General features: G+C 29.5%; 1 protein-coding gene across 1 annotated transcript in view; it reads right to left on the reverse strand.

Moving 5' to 3' along the window:
• The window catches only part of LOC123295783 (protein turtle), a 413,559-nt gene extending 399,567 nt beyond the window's left edge, over positions 1-13,992 (reverse strand). Inside the window, exon 1 of the mRNA XM_044877238.1 lies at positions 13,879-13,992. The gene's annotated coding sequence lies outside the window, so the exon portion shown is untranslated. The remainder of the gene's footprint in view (positions 1-13,878) is intronic.
• Between the last annotated feature and the right edge of the window lie 2,853 nt (positions 13,993-16,845).

Consider the following 16,845-nt stretch of genomic DNA (forward strand, 5'->3'; position numbering starts at 1 on the left):
AAGATATCTATCAGAGTCTGATAACCTTAGTTGGACAGATGTCCATAAATTGTATCTCCTTCACCCTGTTTTATGAAACGTCAAAACAATTAATTTTTTTTTCACTCCTTAGGCGAAGCTTCGTCATCCACCCACTTCAATTTTCACTTCTTGAGTGACGTAAATCATATTGGAAGAAGGACGGAAATATTACATATAAATAAGTCTAAATGGCCGAGCGGTCTAAGGCGTCGTCATAGGACGTAGGAATATTTAGAATTAGGTTGCGGGTTCGAATCCAGGCAGCGGCAGTGTGAACAATTTATAATTAATGGGAGTGCAGAATTGATCACATTGTCGTCGCTTGGATAAGAACGAAGTAACCGACTCCACCCACAGCAAAAATGTAATTGTAAAATAAGATTGTAATTGAAGAAATAAAGATTAACAAATAATGGTGTGGGTGGCCTCTGTGATAAGGCGTAAGTCACAAATACGGAGGTTAAACCCCTATTATAAAAAAACATATCAGAAGCAGATTTTCGGTAACGAGTTACGGTAACTACGGGAGCCAAATTCCGCACGGATCGAGCTAGTATTTATTTTTTTTTGTTCCTATGGTTTTAAAAACTCTGATAAAAACTGCGGTTTGATTATAATTCAAATAAATTCGATAAAATGGTTTGCTAGGCCCACCAAATGTTGTAAACATGAAATAACTTTTTGGGCGACAATATTGGTGTCCATCATGACGCCAAAATTTTAATTTAAAGATCCAATAGGACAAACAATAAAATTTCAACTTCCCAAATAACTTTTTATAACTACGTATTTCGACTATAACTGTTATACGTATTTTAAATATGAATTACCCATAGAGTATTATACAAAGAGCACGCCATGGCCCAAAAATTGCGATATGATGAATGAGGGAAAAGACTACCACTTAGTTCCTATGTGTCCTTGTCATAGTCATTTGTCATTGGCTAAATATTGTTTACATAACACACAAAAATCTGTATGCATCATATGATTATTACATATGACTATGACAAAGACACATAGGAACTAACTGGCTCTCTCTCATATATCATTTCGCATCCACTTACAGGCTAGAATATCCCTCGCGTTATCTATGTTCTGGAATTGCCAAATCGTAATAATTCTCCAAAGAGATATGTTACTCATCGCTATGATAGGAACAGCTAAACAAATTTCTGTATCATATATACTTTGTCTTGACCATTAAAACTTTTACCTAATTATTACAGTGCAAGAATTACAAACACTAAAAATCAATAATAATTGCTAGCTATAAAAAAAAAACTACCCATTAAATTGATCTCAATACACAAACGTTTCTATAAAAATAAATCGAAATACTTCACACGAGAATTAAAAGAAAGATAAGACACAAAAACAAAGAAGAAATACAACTGAAATATCTCCCGAAAAATAATTTTCAAATAATGTTTGATGTAGCATAAATATAATAATAATAATAATCTGTTTTTTTGTTTCTACTTTATTCAAAGTAAAGTAAAAATAAATTCCCATGACCTTTCTTTCTACTTTTTTCATTTGTTTTTTTTTTATCTAGTTCGTTCATTTTTATTTTACTTTTATTTCAAATGTTTATTATGTTGTCGTCAGTAATAATATTTTTTTTTATTATTTTCCTTTAAAATAACATAACCTACATTCATATGTAACAAACATATATGTAATATACATAATACTCACATAAATATTTCATTCTGTTTTTTATATTATTAATGCATAATTATTACTCTAAAGATCTCTTGTTTTTGCTTTTTATTATTAATCAGAATGAAATAAAATTTTATGAATGATCCTTGATTATTTACTTTTTTATTGACTTTTTGTCCTTACCTAGTTACGTAGTAGATTGTTTAATCATCCCGAAATCTAGCTTAATATTTGAACTATATAGAATTAGCGTGGTACCCATACGCTTCGCTGGGTTTAAAAGTAAAAATTGATAAAGATTGCTCTCACTTATCCCCTTTCTATAACACTATTTTAAATAAAGAATTTCAATTGATTTATACATGCGTTTTACACATTGTTAATGAAAATTATAACATATTTTGAAGAATTCAAAATTGAGGCTTTTGAGTTACACACTCTGAAATTACTCATCAGAACTTATGTTCAAAAAATCATTTAAAATAATTAAAATATTTTAAAATATGTTCAAAGATCATTTTAAAATTTTGGTATGCAAACAAATTTTATTTTTACCTTGGTTTTTAGCTTGCAAAAAAGCTTTTTTTTAGAGTTTTCTCAACACTTAACTGTTAATATCTCGAAAACCGTGAACTTTACGAAAAAATCACAAGGGGCCTTTATTAAAGCAATGATCCTAGACAACCTAAGGTAGTTTTATTTAAAAAAATGGACATTTGAATGATTCCATGGAGCGTATATACAAAAATTAAAGCAATACTGTTTCTGACAATATCCGGAATATTAATCTATAAGCTTTTCCAAACTCAAATATCGTCAGCTCCTGATATATTAAAAGGAAAGGCTAATTTAATAAAAATAGTGAAAAAAGTGAGATAATTAGATAATTAAATGTGAGGATAAAGACAACAAAGGTTTGTATATTTTTGCGTTTAGGTCACTCCTCCACACTATAGTAATATATATTCTCTGTTTAAGTGGTCTGTTTGTTTTTTTGATGTATGTTTTATTACTTGATTTGGTTAATTATTTCGGAAATTTGGCCAAAGATCCAAATAAGGTAAAGAGAATTTTCTTTTTTTTCAGCTTATTCAGAAGCGAAAAGATTTGCAGTCAAAACCGCTAAACTTCGGGATGATTTAAGATTCTACTGTGTGCTCAGTTAAGGGCAAAAGTCAATACAACAGTAATATATATATATATATATATATATATATATATATATATATATATATATATATATATATATATATATATATATATATATATATATTACTGCTGTATGTCTTAGATCATATTCATCTGACTAATTCATATGCATAACTTTAATAAATTACATAACATTATGAGTTACTAATTAACTCTCATCAAAGTCATTACTAATTAAAAAGTGAAAACATAATCTGATTATGAATGCATTTTGTGTATCATTTCCCCTATTTTTATATCACAATAGTGGACTGGTATTTACTATAAAATCTAGTTTATGAACAACATTTGGTTTTATGACTTCTGCATTTTATTAATTCACTTTTATTATTATTCTTACAGAGGAGTTAAATCACTTTTTTTAAATAAATGTATATTACTGCAGATGTCTATATGTGTTTGTGTGTGCGTATATTACTGAACTTAATGTTTACTTTATACAAATCAGGTTTTATTTTAAAATAAAAAAACCAGTACTTTATAATAGTTATGTTACACTGGTACAAGTTTCAATGGATATAGTACATTGTCTTAAGAAAATCAACGTTTTATAAAAGAGTAAGATGTGGTGCCTAGATTCAAATGCACCTTGAATCATTCTATGTTTCTCGGTAGCTATTAACATTTATTGGACAGATATTTAATTTTTCTGTCAATTTATAAGCTCGCCATTGCTCACATATTGCTTTATAAGGCATACTCAACATATTGGGTTACTGTTGAGTATGTTGTTCTACGCTGGTGGCAAGCCCAGCAAGTATCGTGCAAGTGATAGAGAAGAGAAGCCGTAGAAGTAACAACCTCATTAAAAACCAGAGACCCATCTGGCTTTGAAAGATAGCACCCTGTTAGGACCCCGCTAAAGGTTACCATATATATTGTTAGTTACAGAAAAAAAACGATCAATAGCTCCTACAGAGAAAGAAAGCAAATGCTTCAACGATAAAGGAAGCAGAAGACTCCACAGTTTTGTTTAAGATGGAGAACCTAAACGCTACGGGAGAACACTCAGAAGAAAAACTGGTAGCCTGAGATCTTAGAAGGCAGCCGCCTCATCAAGATCGGAGGAGGTAAGCTAATAACCTGCTTTCTCTTAAATTGAAACTATTACTGAAACAACTCTGGCCAAATTACACCATCAGCGACCAAGAAGTAAATAAAATAAATAAATTCTATAAAAAATACATAGTGTTGAGGAATAAGAATGCTATAAACTAACAATTTAAATTGTGATATTGTAAACATTGACTTTAAATATAAATGTAAACTTTTTTCTGGATACTACACCTTCCCCTAAAAATTAAAATTATGCTATAATATAAAATAACGAACAGTCTGAGATGTAAGGTTTCTGCAATATTGAATTACAGATTCCCAAAAATATTTACTGATATAAAGCGGAACCAATCAAATTCTCACTTAAGCAATCTAAACTTTACTGAGGTAATAAACTATCAAATTCTCAATGATGGTCTATTAGCCCATCGTGAAACGGAATTCCTTTTGTATACTTTTTTAAAGATTGATGAAGATCTCAAGTTTGCACATTAAAATGAAAATGCTGTTCTTTTCAGCAGGGTATTGGTTTTAGAAAGGTTATTTGTTGGGCTGGTAGTTTTTTTTATATATCAGGGAAGAACTATTATTTAATTATATTTTTAGAGGAAGCGCATGGAAATAACGTTTGAGTATATGTACCACAATAGAATATTTCACCATTGCCTAAATTAAGCTATCAGAAGTAGTAGTAGTCAAACAAACATAAGATGAAGATTGATTTATATGCCTGTTTTGTATTCCAAAGAATTACTGAATACAAACAGAAACATGCAGATATATATTTAATATATATTTCCTTCCTGTCAGTGTTTTAATCTTATTATTTTGAACCATTTATTACTCCCATCAAGTTAGGTGAAACTCTGAAAAGACTTAATAAGATCTTATAGAAGAGATAGATATATAGATAGGAAGAGATACTTATAGGATCAAAATTTGTATATGCGCAGACAAAAATAGGGTGATTTTGGAAAAATCAATGATTATCACGTTTTTCCGCTATTTACTATACATTTTAGAGAAAAAATAAGTCCAACATTGTTGAGCGTCAAATTTTTGTGTTTGAAATTTATTTTTTATAGCATACGAAGCGTATGTACTTATATTTGTTTTGCGCGCTCTAGTGATGAAAATCAGCCCGGAAACCTGAAAAAACAGTATGTATAAATTGATTGCAAATTTTGGCGCTATGCAACTTTGGATTGTATTGTTTTTATGCAATTGTAATTAATTCAGTTAATTATAGCAATTTTTAACTGAAGTATTGTTTCCCTCAAATCCATTTAGTTTTTTCGAAAAGTTAAAAACCCGGTCAACAAAACACTGGAAAAACTCTATATAAAGAAATCGAATTTTTGCGGTCCATCAACTTTGAACTGACGTATATATTCTCAAAACTCCAAAGGTTTCTCCCTTTTTTTCAACGCATATGAAAACTTTTCTCCTACAAGTAAAAATGCTAAAATTTCATTCATTTACTTTGATGGAAGTATATTGAAGATAGTTTAATTTTATGTAGGAGGGCGTCATTTCTTCAATTTTACTCAGACAAGAATAAATCAATCAGTTTTTTTATCAGTAAAATAAAAATTTTTACTTTTGAAAAGAAAGCACAAAATATTCTAAACAAGTAAGTGCGCTCATATCTAGCAACCAACTATGGCATCATTTCACATATCACAATGGCAATAAATTTATATTGCATATTATATTGAAATATATATAAATTGTAAAAATATAATAAATAAGGGCATTAAATAACAAAGTATGGTTTTTTTTTTTATCTTTTTGTTTCGTCTATAAATGGTTAAATAAGAAAAAGAAGACTTGTTAGTGTATTTTATATACAAACTGTATGGTTCAAATATTAAAATGTCGCCAACAGCACAAGGGCAGATTTAATGGGGACAATTTGGTTTTTAGATTCTTGCTTCAAATTAGCTATTAATTTGTCTGATTGATTTTTTTATTTTTTCTTAGTTTCTCAGTTGCGAAAAGGTTGCAAGTTGCAAAGGTTGTTTTCGATTTGTGAGATAAGATTGTTTCTGAGATATTGCAATGTTTGGATCGATTTTATTCCGCATCTCAAAAACTATTGGACCAGTCAACAAATGCACCCGATTTTTGTACTTTTTGGGTCAAAATTACCTTATATACTGAGTTTTATCAAAATTGGAGATAAAAATTTTTTTTCGATTTTTTGCAATTTTTTTAAGGGGTCCCTTTGAAAAAATCGAGAAAATCGAAAAAAAATTTTTGTTTTGGAATTTGATGAAACTCAGTGGATGGGGTAATTTTGACCCAAAAAGTATAAAAATAAGGTTAATTTAATGATTGGACCTTTAGAAAGTTACCCCTTTGAAAAAATCGAGAAAATCGAAAAAAAATTTTTGTTGCAATTTGATGAAACTCAGTGGATTGGACCAATAAAAAGTAACAATGTCAGCGAGTATCATGGGCAAAACTTCATTTTCAAAAAAGTTAAGAAAGCACGCGACCACGTTATAATGCACGATAAATAAAACTGGATACTCTTCTGTAACTTATATGATTCTGTTGTGTATATGTTTTTTTTTTAAAAAGCACAAACTATATGAAAAATAGAAACGAAAGAAATAAGGTAATTTGGTAAAGTATATAACATTTGTTTGGCTGCCACTAGCCAGCCGCCAACCACCATCCAGTTGTGTGCTCTTAGCGTGATAGCCATTACACAGAATAGAAGCGCACCACCAACAAGCAAGCAGCCAGTCACGCTCTGTTTGTTTGAGAATAGAATTTATATGTTATCATTATTATAATATCATTTTTAAAATGACCACTCCACCAATGTTCTTACAAAAACATGTAAAATACAATACCAAAAAAAGCCATAGTAAATATTAACCTTAAGAGGTCGCATCAATAACTTTCTTTAACTTCCTCTCTTGGGAGGTGACACCAAAAAATGAACAAAAAATGGACAAAACAAGAATGAATTTTCTACTTCCAAAGCTAATTTTTTTTTCACATTATCAAGGTATTCTTGAAAGGTGGTATCTACCATAAAAATTTGGTAAAACAATAGGGTATTCCACTATTTGAAAAAGTACTTTTCAAAATGTTGATTTTACCAATAAAAAGCCACCAAAAATTTATTTCGGAAAAATACACACGCTTTCTTGCCAAAAACTTAAATTCAATTTTAAACCTTTTTTAAACTGTCAAAAACGAGGGCATCCAATTTGATGGCGTAATATGGGTATCACTATACGAAATAACACAAATAAGTTTGACAGATATATTCATAGACATGTGATTATAATAAATATAAATACTTATCTATGTATATAATATACCCAACTGTCTACACTGAACTAACTGATGATCTATGACTCATACCGCTATGACATCACAGCAGGACTTTAGGCCACGTAATGTACAGTTTAAAAATTACGATTTTTAATTTTAATATTTTAAAAGAAAAATGTGCTTTTATAACTCGAAATCAGAATATTTAAATAAATTTTTTAATAAATTTTAACTTTTTTCAAATTTCATAATTTATTTTTGACTAACGATAATACCCTATTCGATTCTACGGGTTAAAAAGGTTTCCCAATTTTCCCACCGAGGAGGGACCGATATGTTTGAAAATGTATATTCTCCAGGTACTTAGTCACATAATTTTTACAATGCCTCAAAACGAAACGATATGATAATTTTTTAATTTGTTTTTTCGATTTTCAGTAAGAAAACAAAAGCTTTCAGTCAGAAAGTGAAAAGACAAACATTATTTCATTTGAGTCAGAAGAACATAACCATTCAGAGAATTCTTCCTGTATTCTTCCTACATTTTTATAATTTACTTTTACCAAATAAATTAATTGTATATAGATTTATTATTTATTTCCCGATAAGAAATTATTGTATTGGTTCCGAAAGCCTAGATAAAAAATTTTATGCCATTATCTTTCGAGGAATTATTGGCTGAAAGAAAAATTTAACGATATCATAACAATAGGCGCTATATATTCCTTATAATTGATTTAGTCGGATAAAGAAATACATAAAATAGCCATTCTTAATTTTGTATATTATTTAAGATCAGAAACATTTCAGAGGGGGAAATTATCTGGAGGTCTGAGATCTTTGGTTGTTAGTGTAACCACAGTAATATATCTATCTGATATGATTATCATAGATCTAATTGATCATATATCATATCAATAAGTGATAAAACTTCAGGTCGTTAAAACACGCCAGCAAATCATTAGTCCAATCATTAAGTGTCTTACTCACCATGCTTTTTTTTCTTAGAAATTATTTACGCAAACTACTATTCATACTAAGAAAATAATTAAAGAGGTATCATTATTAAAACAAGATTTTAATAAAATATATAGCTAGATTATTTTGTAGGAATGTTTCAATTCAAAAATAAAGAATAGTGTTATTTCTATCCGTTATTATGAAAACCTTAAGTACATACCGTTGTACAAGTATTATTGGTTAAGGTGTACAATATGGCGCGACATATGGCAAACATCTATCAAATGACAACAATTTAAGGTAGTACAAGCACCTTTTCAACTTTGACGGTAAATTTTGTAATAACTTCATGAATGTAGACTAAAAATAAGAATAAAATTTTTCGATATCTGCCTAGATCTTCGAAATATCGAAAGCTAAACTATTGACCTTCATTCTTGAGATATAGTCACTCAAAGTTATTTTATTTTTTTGTATAGCAGAAACAATTATATTTAGAGTATAAGTAGTGCCAGAGAGATGTCTATCTTATCATACAGAATACGTGATAAATGGACAGTCGAGTTAAAAAAATTAATACTTATTTGAGTGTGCTAAGCATATCTATACGTACATAAAACTGCTGTATGATGTAGTACATTATTTTTACAATATTGTACAAAGAAAAATACCTTAATTTTATTTTTACACCTCAATAGAGTCCGTAACCTTTATGTCGTGCCTACTGCCTCACCCTATATGCATAAAATGTTATAAGACATTAAAGAAGAATATTTTACTAATCTAGTTTCGTTTTGATGTTTTAACAATAATAAATGATTTCCTTTTCATTGATAATTGACGTACACAGGAAGTAAATAATAATAATTAAAATATAATAATCAACAATCATGAATGAATGAATGAATAAATGAATTGAATTGAATATATAGATCGGTGAATATTAAATATGTGTTTGTTACACAGTCTTATATATCTCATTCTTTAAGAGAAGTTTTTTACTTGCATACCCTTAAAACTAACCACACGCTACTGCATTTTTATGCTACTACAATATTAAAATAGGTTTTGGGCCAGGCGTGCTATTTGCCAGTTATTTAAGGTATTTGTCTTTGTACCATATTGTAAAAATAGTGTACTACATCATACAGCAGTGGTATGTACGTATAGATATGCTTAGCACACTCAAATAAGTATTAAATTTAACGTGCTTTGAGCTCAACTGTCCATTTATCACGTATTCTGTATGATAATAGCATGATAATAAACATCTGTAATTTTGTATATAATAGATCTCTATTACACTACTTATAGTCTAAATATGATTGTTTCTGTTATACAACAAAATTTAAATAACTTTGAGTGACTATATCTCAAGAATGAAGCGGTCAATAGTTTTGGTTTTTTTTTAAACTCCCATGCACAAATTCATGAATGTTCAGTTAGTTTTTTGAAAATATCTTAAATCTATTTTTTTTCTAGAATTAAAACAAAACAAAACGCAACCTTTCCTATGCTCTCCATGTTAATTATTCGAACTTTAATTGTATTTAACTCGAGTTAGAGACGGTCAATCGACTTCAATTTTTTTTGGGTAATCTATTATTATATTTCTAATAAGTATACACAAATTTAGAATTTTCTGTCGATATGCCCATAGCAAGACAACTACCTTAAGAGCACCTAGAAATTTAAACAGCTGTGTTTCATAAATACTTCTTAAGAATGATATAGCAAATCAGGGCGCCATCATGCAAAACTTTGATAATTACAATGGTATTTCGTTCTTTCGAGCGTTGTAACAAATGATTTTTGGATATTTTATTAACCGACTTCAAAGAAAAAAGGAGGAGGTTATCAATTCGATTGTATTTTTCTTTATGTGTGTTACCTCAGAACTTTTGACTGGGTGAACTGATTATGATTATTCTTTATTTGAAAGCTGGTGCTTTCCGTGTGGTCCCCTTTTCATTTTGATCCAATTCTGACAACGGCATCCATGAGAAAACCATAAAAGTCTTAAATTTGCATTAAGTATGTACGACAAGAGGACGAATATCTCAATATCACGCCAACCGATTTCGATTATTCTTTTTTTGGTGACAAATTAGTTAGTGTACTTCAGATTCACTAAAAAACACAAAATAAAAACTATCAACAAAAAAACACCAGCTTCCAAAAAAAAATATTCCAAAACAAATTAATATGCACTAAAAAGTAAAAAAAAATAACGATAATATAATGTAGTTACAATTATTATTATTTTTGGAGTCGATGTCAGCCTAGTTAATGGAGCAAAGTGTTCTGTCACAGTGTTTTCTTGGCTGACACCGACTCCAAAAATAACAATAATTTTAACTACATTATATTATCACACATTGTTTATGCATAGCTTTTAATGGATTTATGATTAATATCAATATAACAGCCACTCGAATTTTTAAGCATTCTGAAATAACCATCAAATATTACACCTGACTCTTTACCTATAAGATTATTACCTATACAATTAATTATGTATTCAAAGGTTTGAAAACACAAATTAACATATTATTATAAAAATTATTTAAGAGTTTAAGGGTAAAAATGTGTGTTCACTCAACCTTAACCATTAAAGGTGATTAAATATGTTTACTTGTGCACTTGAATTTTAAATTGTGTTATGTCAAGTAGGTATTGAACCCAGTTCTGTAATCCTAAAATCAGCAGAAGATATATTTAAGGGGTTGTATTCTTCAATTTTCAACATGCACAAGGTACAGCATAGCACTGACGGGACGTTAATTAAATGAAGAGTTCCTTCCAAAAGAAAGCATGAAAATTGACATATATATGCAGGTGAAAATCAGTTATAGAAAAACTTATATAAGTTTTAGTAGATGCTATATAGATTTGCAACTCTCAAATTTAGTATGTGGAATATTAGGAAATCACAGTTTTCTTAAATCATAGAATTTTTTTTTCGAAAATTAAGCATTTATAGAAAATATCACAAGAGTATACTTTTAACCCCCGAACTAAAAAAGGGGTGTTAATAAGTTTGACCGCTATGTGTGTGTATCTGTGTGTTTGTCTGTCTGCGGCATCATAGCGCCTAAACGGATAAACCGATTTTCATTTTTTTGGTTTCATTTGAAAAGATAATTTAACCGAAAGTGTTCTTAGTTATGTTTCAAGTGCGAGCTTAGATTTCCGTACCCGAAAATACTAAAAAATTGGCTATGATCTTCAAAATCGATTCAGTTTGGAAAAGGCATCGCATATAATTTTAACATATAAATAATAACTATGGAAATGAATGGTCAGATTACCCTGACTCAATTCATTTCGAAAAGTGAAATAGTAAAATAATTAGGTAATTCAAAACAATAATTCAAAAGAACAAAGTCAACTCAAATATTTCAATTTGTCCCAAAAAATGATATGTCTCTAAATATCCTTTTCATCTCATCTGATGTCCTTGACCATCACTTTGATATTAATTTAAGAAGGAGTGTTACCAGTTTAAAGTGTTTATCTGTGCGTTTGTGAGTTTCTCAGTGACATCGTAACCCCTAAATGGTCGAACTAACTTGATTGAGAACACTATAGCTAAGTTTCAAAAAACCGTTTTACAAGGAATAAATCGCATTTGTCGGAGGTTTTTTAAAGTTTGTAAATTTCACTTATTGCTAAAAATACAAAATTTTTTACTTAGTACTTCCGCTCGATGTCTCTTTTCATTTTTGAGTTATCTCTTTCATATTTTAAACATTATTTCTAATAAAATAAAGCAATTTTTTTTTTAAAAAAACCATTGATAATTTACAAAATCAACCATAAAAATGTCTAAACCCAAAAAAAAAAAACATAATAAGGCTCTTTCAACTCAAAATATTTTATAATCTTGTATGATAGAACAAAACTAACTCTCTCTCTAATAAGGTAATAAAACTAAAAGGGTTTTTCATGTTTCATAAATTATAATACAGAGAAGAAAAAAATAACATTTTTAAAAATGTAAAAATCTTAGAATAAATAAATAAAATAGTTATTTATGGTACTCATTTTTTTTTTGTTACCCAAAAGAAATGAAAATAAATACTGTTATTTATTAAAAAACGATCATTAACTTAAATGTAGTCAATGTACCTTTAAATGAAATACACATTTCAGTATTAGTAGTTGAGTTTACTTTTACTACAAGCAAGATCTAAGAAGTAGGTACACCTGCACATTTTATAACATTCAATGTGGAGTGAACACAACAAAACAAGATGACCTATGTAGTAGTACAGTGCCAATGAAATTTACTTTTACTTACAAAATCATTATGCAGTCACAGTCAGTCAGAGTTATGTTCGTAATACCTAAATAAATTCGTTTTTTTAATTTCATATAGGTATAATAAGTTTAGTCCCAAATATGTAACGCCTATAAAAATATTGATGCTACCAACAAATTTTTGGTATAAATGTTCATAAAATCACCTAATTAGCTCATTTTCGGTTGTCTGTCAATACAATAGCTCAAAAACCATAAGAGATATCAACCTAGCAAGACTAAAAAAGTGAGGATTAGTTCGTAAAATGTGCCAACATAGGCCAATTGAGTCTTGGGTCCGTAGGACACATCTTGTAAACGGTTAGAGATAGAATAAAAGTTTAAATGTCCTTATAAAAAAAATAAACAACTTCTATTTGAAACATTTTTTATAAACATAACTGTTTACCCGTGAGGGCGCAAGTTAGAACAAAACCTTTGCGTCTATGGACCCAGTACACCTAGAAGTCAAACTCATTCTTTACGCTGCAGACTACAAAAATTTCATCTCGATATCTCATTTCGTTTTTGAGTTATCGTGCTGACAGACGGGCGGACAAACGTAAATGGACTAATTAGATGATTTTATGAACACCTTTACCAAAATTTTGCTGTTATCATCAATATTTCTAAGCGTTAAAAACTTGGATATACTATTTCATATATACAGGGTATAAAAAGGATAACTTAGTTTGAAGTTATCCGAGGAGTGTCAGGAAATTGTAATAGCACTTGTTAAATTAGCAAACCCATAAATATAACTACAAAGGGATGAGCACTAAAATAAGATGATATTACATATTTTATTTTCCGCTCATAAAATATGAAATTTATTAAGGATACTTCATCTTTGAATACTTTATCTTAGTTCTTGTCCATATCTTCTTAATTATAATTGATAATATAGCGCCGTAAGTGCTTTAGAAGTCCCTTAAAAACACTTCACTATTCTGACATATTTCATATTAATATCATTTAAATATTTAATTTTGAACTGCCCCGGGTTTTTGTCTCAGATAACCAAAGATTTTATTTACACCAATTCCCTTTCCTTGCGCTTCCACCATATAATATAACCTTTGAACATAATAATATAACCTTTGAACATAATTTTTCACTTAATAGGTTACTTTCAAAGCTGCAAAAAAATCAATTAAATGCGAGAAACCTTTTTTTACATTCAAAAAGTAAAAAATATTTAATCAAAATTCAAAATGGTCTATAACATTTTTACAAAAAGGTTGTCAATAAGCCTCCTTCAGAGGCTGGGTCGAATCAAATCTGAGAGTTTGGCCTATACTGAAAATCAGACTTGCACAAATTATTCCGGAATAAAATCTTATTTTAATTCACCTAAAATATTCTTACCTTTAAAACAGGTGCTAGTAAATATCCTGGTAATTGCAGAACACACCACACGTTGTGACCGTTGTATAAACAATTAAAAAGAAAAATTATTAACCAAAAAAAATAAACACAAAACAAAATTTCAAACCCAACAAAACACAAACATAGAAGTTGAAAGAATTTCAAAAAAAAAAAAACAACAAAAAAACCAATAACTCACAAATCACAGAAAAATAAAATTAAACAAATAAAAACAGAAATTTTTTTTTAAACACACGCAAAGTAATCAACAATAATACTTTTTTGTAAATTCAATCACTTGAATAAGAAATGTTATTGAACTGTAATAATAATTGTGGTTATACGTCACAATAATGACGTAGTTGAATAATACACACAAAAAAATATTGATAATATTTATGGTTTTTTAATTTTCAAACACTAAAAAGGTAATTAATTAGTCAATCGCTTTGACATTAATTAAAAATCAGTTTTTTTATTCTTATTATTATAACCAATTAATGTATATATCATTTAAAATATAAAAAAAAAGAAATTCGATAACGCTCGCTCGTTATTATTCGATTTGATTTTTATATAATTATTAATATCGTTAAGAAGAAGAATAATATAATAATAATATTGTATACAGAACAGACCACAACTACAGCCAATGCCAATGGTTCTTGACAGAATGCCGGGCTTGTAGTTGTAGCTTGTAGTCGATTGCTCCACCAGGCCCCTAGTATAATACTCTCGCTGTTATTTCAACGGTTGTTATGTATAAATGGTTGCCTGCCTTTGCTATGTTTGTAGTTAGTGTATAGCTATAGAGTATATGTATGTGTGTATTGTGTGCTGTGCCTTGGTGTGTTACACAGAGTACACCAACTCTGTATGGTGTATATGTTACAGGAAAAGTTGATCCTCCAGTTAGAGTTGACTCTTCCTAAGTAATGTCGACTGTTACTGATCTTTTCAGTAAAAGTTGATTCAAATCGAAAAGTGTTGAAATTTGATCATCATGAACTAGTCATAGTTAACTATAGCTGGCTTAAGTATACTCTTACTGTCTTGAGATAGCAGAAGATTTCTTTTTGCAAGGAAAAGGTCTATCAACTAATAAAACCAAATAAGAAAGGCAAAACCTTTATTAATAAGTGTACCTGGAAAAGTTTAAAAAAAGTAATAAAAATTACTATATAATAAAAAAAGGATAAGGTGATACTATCGTGTGTTTAGCATCAGTCTCACGTTAACATAAATTCGAGTAGATGATTAGCATGAACAGAAAATATTATCTAAGTTTTTGAGCTTTTTGCATATTTTCTGAGGATCAATGAATGAACGTACTAACAGGATGAACTATAAAGTCAAAAAACCCTCAAATCTGCGATAACTCGACCCCATTAAAGGTATGGCTAACCTGTGGATCAGTCAATGAACGCAATCGCAAGGAAAAGACACTTTTTCCTAAAAAAAAACGTAGGTAATATTCTGTTCACGGTAGTTTTCTACTGCAAATTAATTTAACGTGAGACTCACGCTATTCTCAGGGTACTGTTTGTATTACGCATAAACTAAATTAAGTTACGAGTAAAGGACGGGTGTCGCCTAATAAGGCCTCAATTCTGCTCCAGAATAACGAAAAAAACAAAGACATACGATTTGATTTTTTCTTTATATAGTCTAAAAGGAGGATATATAACTTGTAGGATGCCAAACTTTAGCTAAACTGTAATTTTTGCTCAAAATGTTACATTTTCAGTAACATTTCAACTTTCAACAAACAAGATTTCAAATAAAACAAACATCCAATCACAACACAAAATATGTCTCTGTTAAACTTCCCAGGGAATCAACTTTTACTAATCCATAGCAGGCATAGTTAACTCTTCCTAGGAAAAGTGTTTTTACCTATTTTTAACCGACTTCAAACAAAAAAGAAGGAGTTTCTCAATTCGACAGTTTGAGACAGTTTTTTGTTTGTTACCTCAGAACTTACTGGGTGAAACGATTTTCATGATTCTTTTTCTATTTGAAAGCTGGTGCTTCCCTTGTAGTCCCATTTCAATTTGGTCCGGTTCTGACAATGGCATCCATGAGAAAACCATAGAAGTCTTAAGTTTGCATTAAGTATGTGCGCGACAAATGGTCGAATAACTTAATATCACGTCAACCGATTTCGATGATTCTTTTTTAGAGACAAATTAGTTAGTGTACTTCAGATTCACTAAAAATAAAAAAAGTCGGTTTTCGTTTTGTTAATAAGTTATTTTATGAATCAAGTCTTACTGATGTTTGTAGTAGGATTCTACTCTATCTAGGTAGTGTGAACTCTTACTAAGAATAAACTTTTCCTGTAACATATATATCGATGAACATCTCTATATAATAATAGCATATAGTCTAAGATCCCGCTGCAAAAATCTGCATGTATCTGTTTTTTTGATAAAACTTAATTTTTATGAATGTTAAGTAATAGCAGAACAGATTACGGCAGGGTTGCCTATCAAAATTTGGCCGCAAATATTTTTAATTAAATTTTTTAAAATTGATTTCTGTTGATAAATTGCATGTACATGTTTTTTACGTAAATCCAATGTTATTTAAAAGCAAATGATGGGAGAAATACAAATAAAAAGGGTTGCCAGCTCTCAGTCGGCCGCAACCTGTGGGTTGCCAGGTGTGAACAGGTATATTACTGTTGATTATTTGCACTTACGTGTTTTTCACTTCAATTATATATGAAATTAAAGTTTATTTATTTCTCTATACGATAACACATGGTTGCCTGAAAAATAATGGCCGCAAGTAGGGGTTGCCATCATTTGAATTTATGTCTCCTATTACTGTTGATTATTTGCACTTACGTGTTTTTCACTTCAATTATATATGAAATTAAAGTTTATTTATTTCTCTATACGATAACACATGGTTGCCTGAAAAATAATGGCCGCAAGTAGGGGTTGCCATCATTTGAATTTA

This window comes from Chrysoperla carnea, chromosome 3, assembly GCF_905475395.1.
Source record: "Chrysoperla carnea chromosome 3, inChrCarn1.1, whole genome shotgun sequence".
In the NCBI taxonomy this organism is placed as follows: Eukaryota; Metazoa; Arthropoda; class Insecta; order Neuroptera; family Chrysopidae; genus Chrysoperla; species Chrysoperla carnea.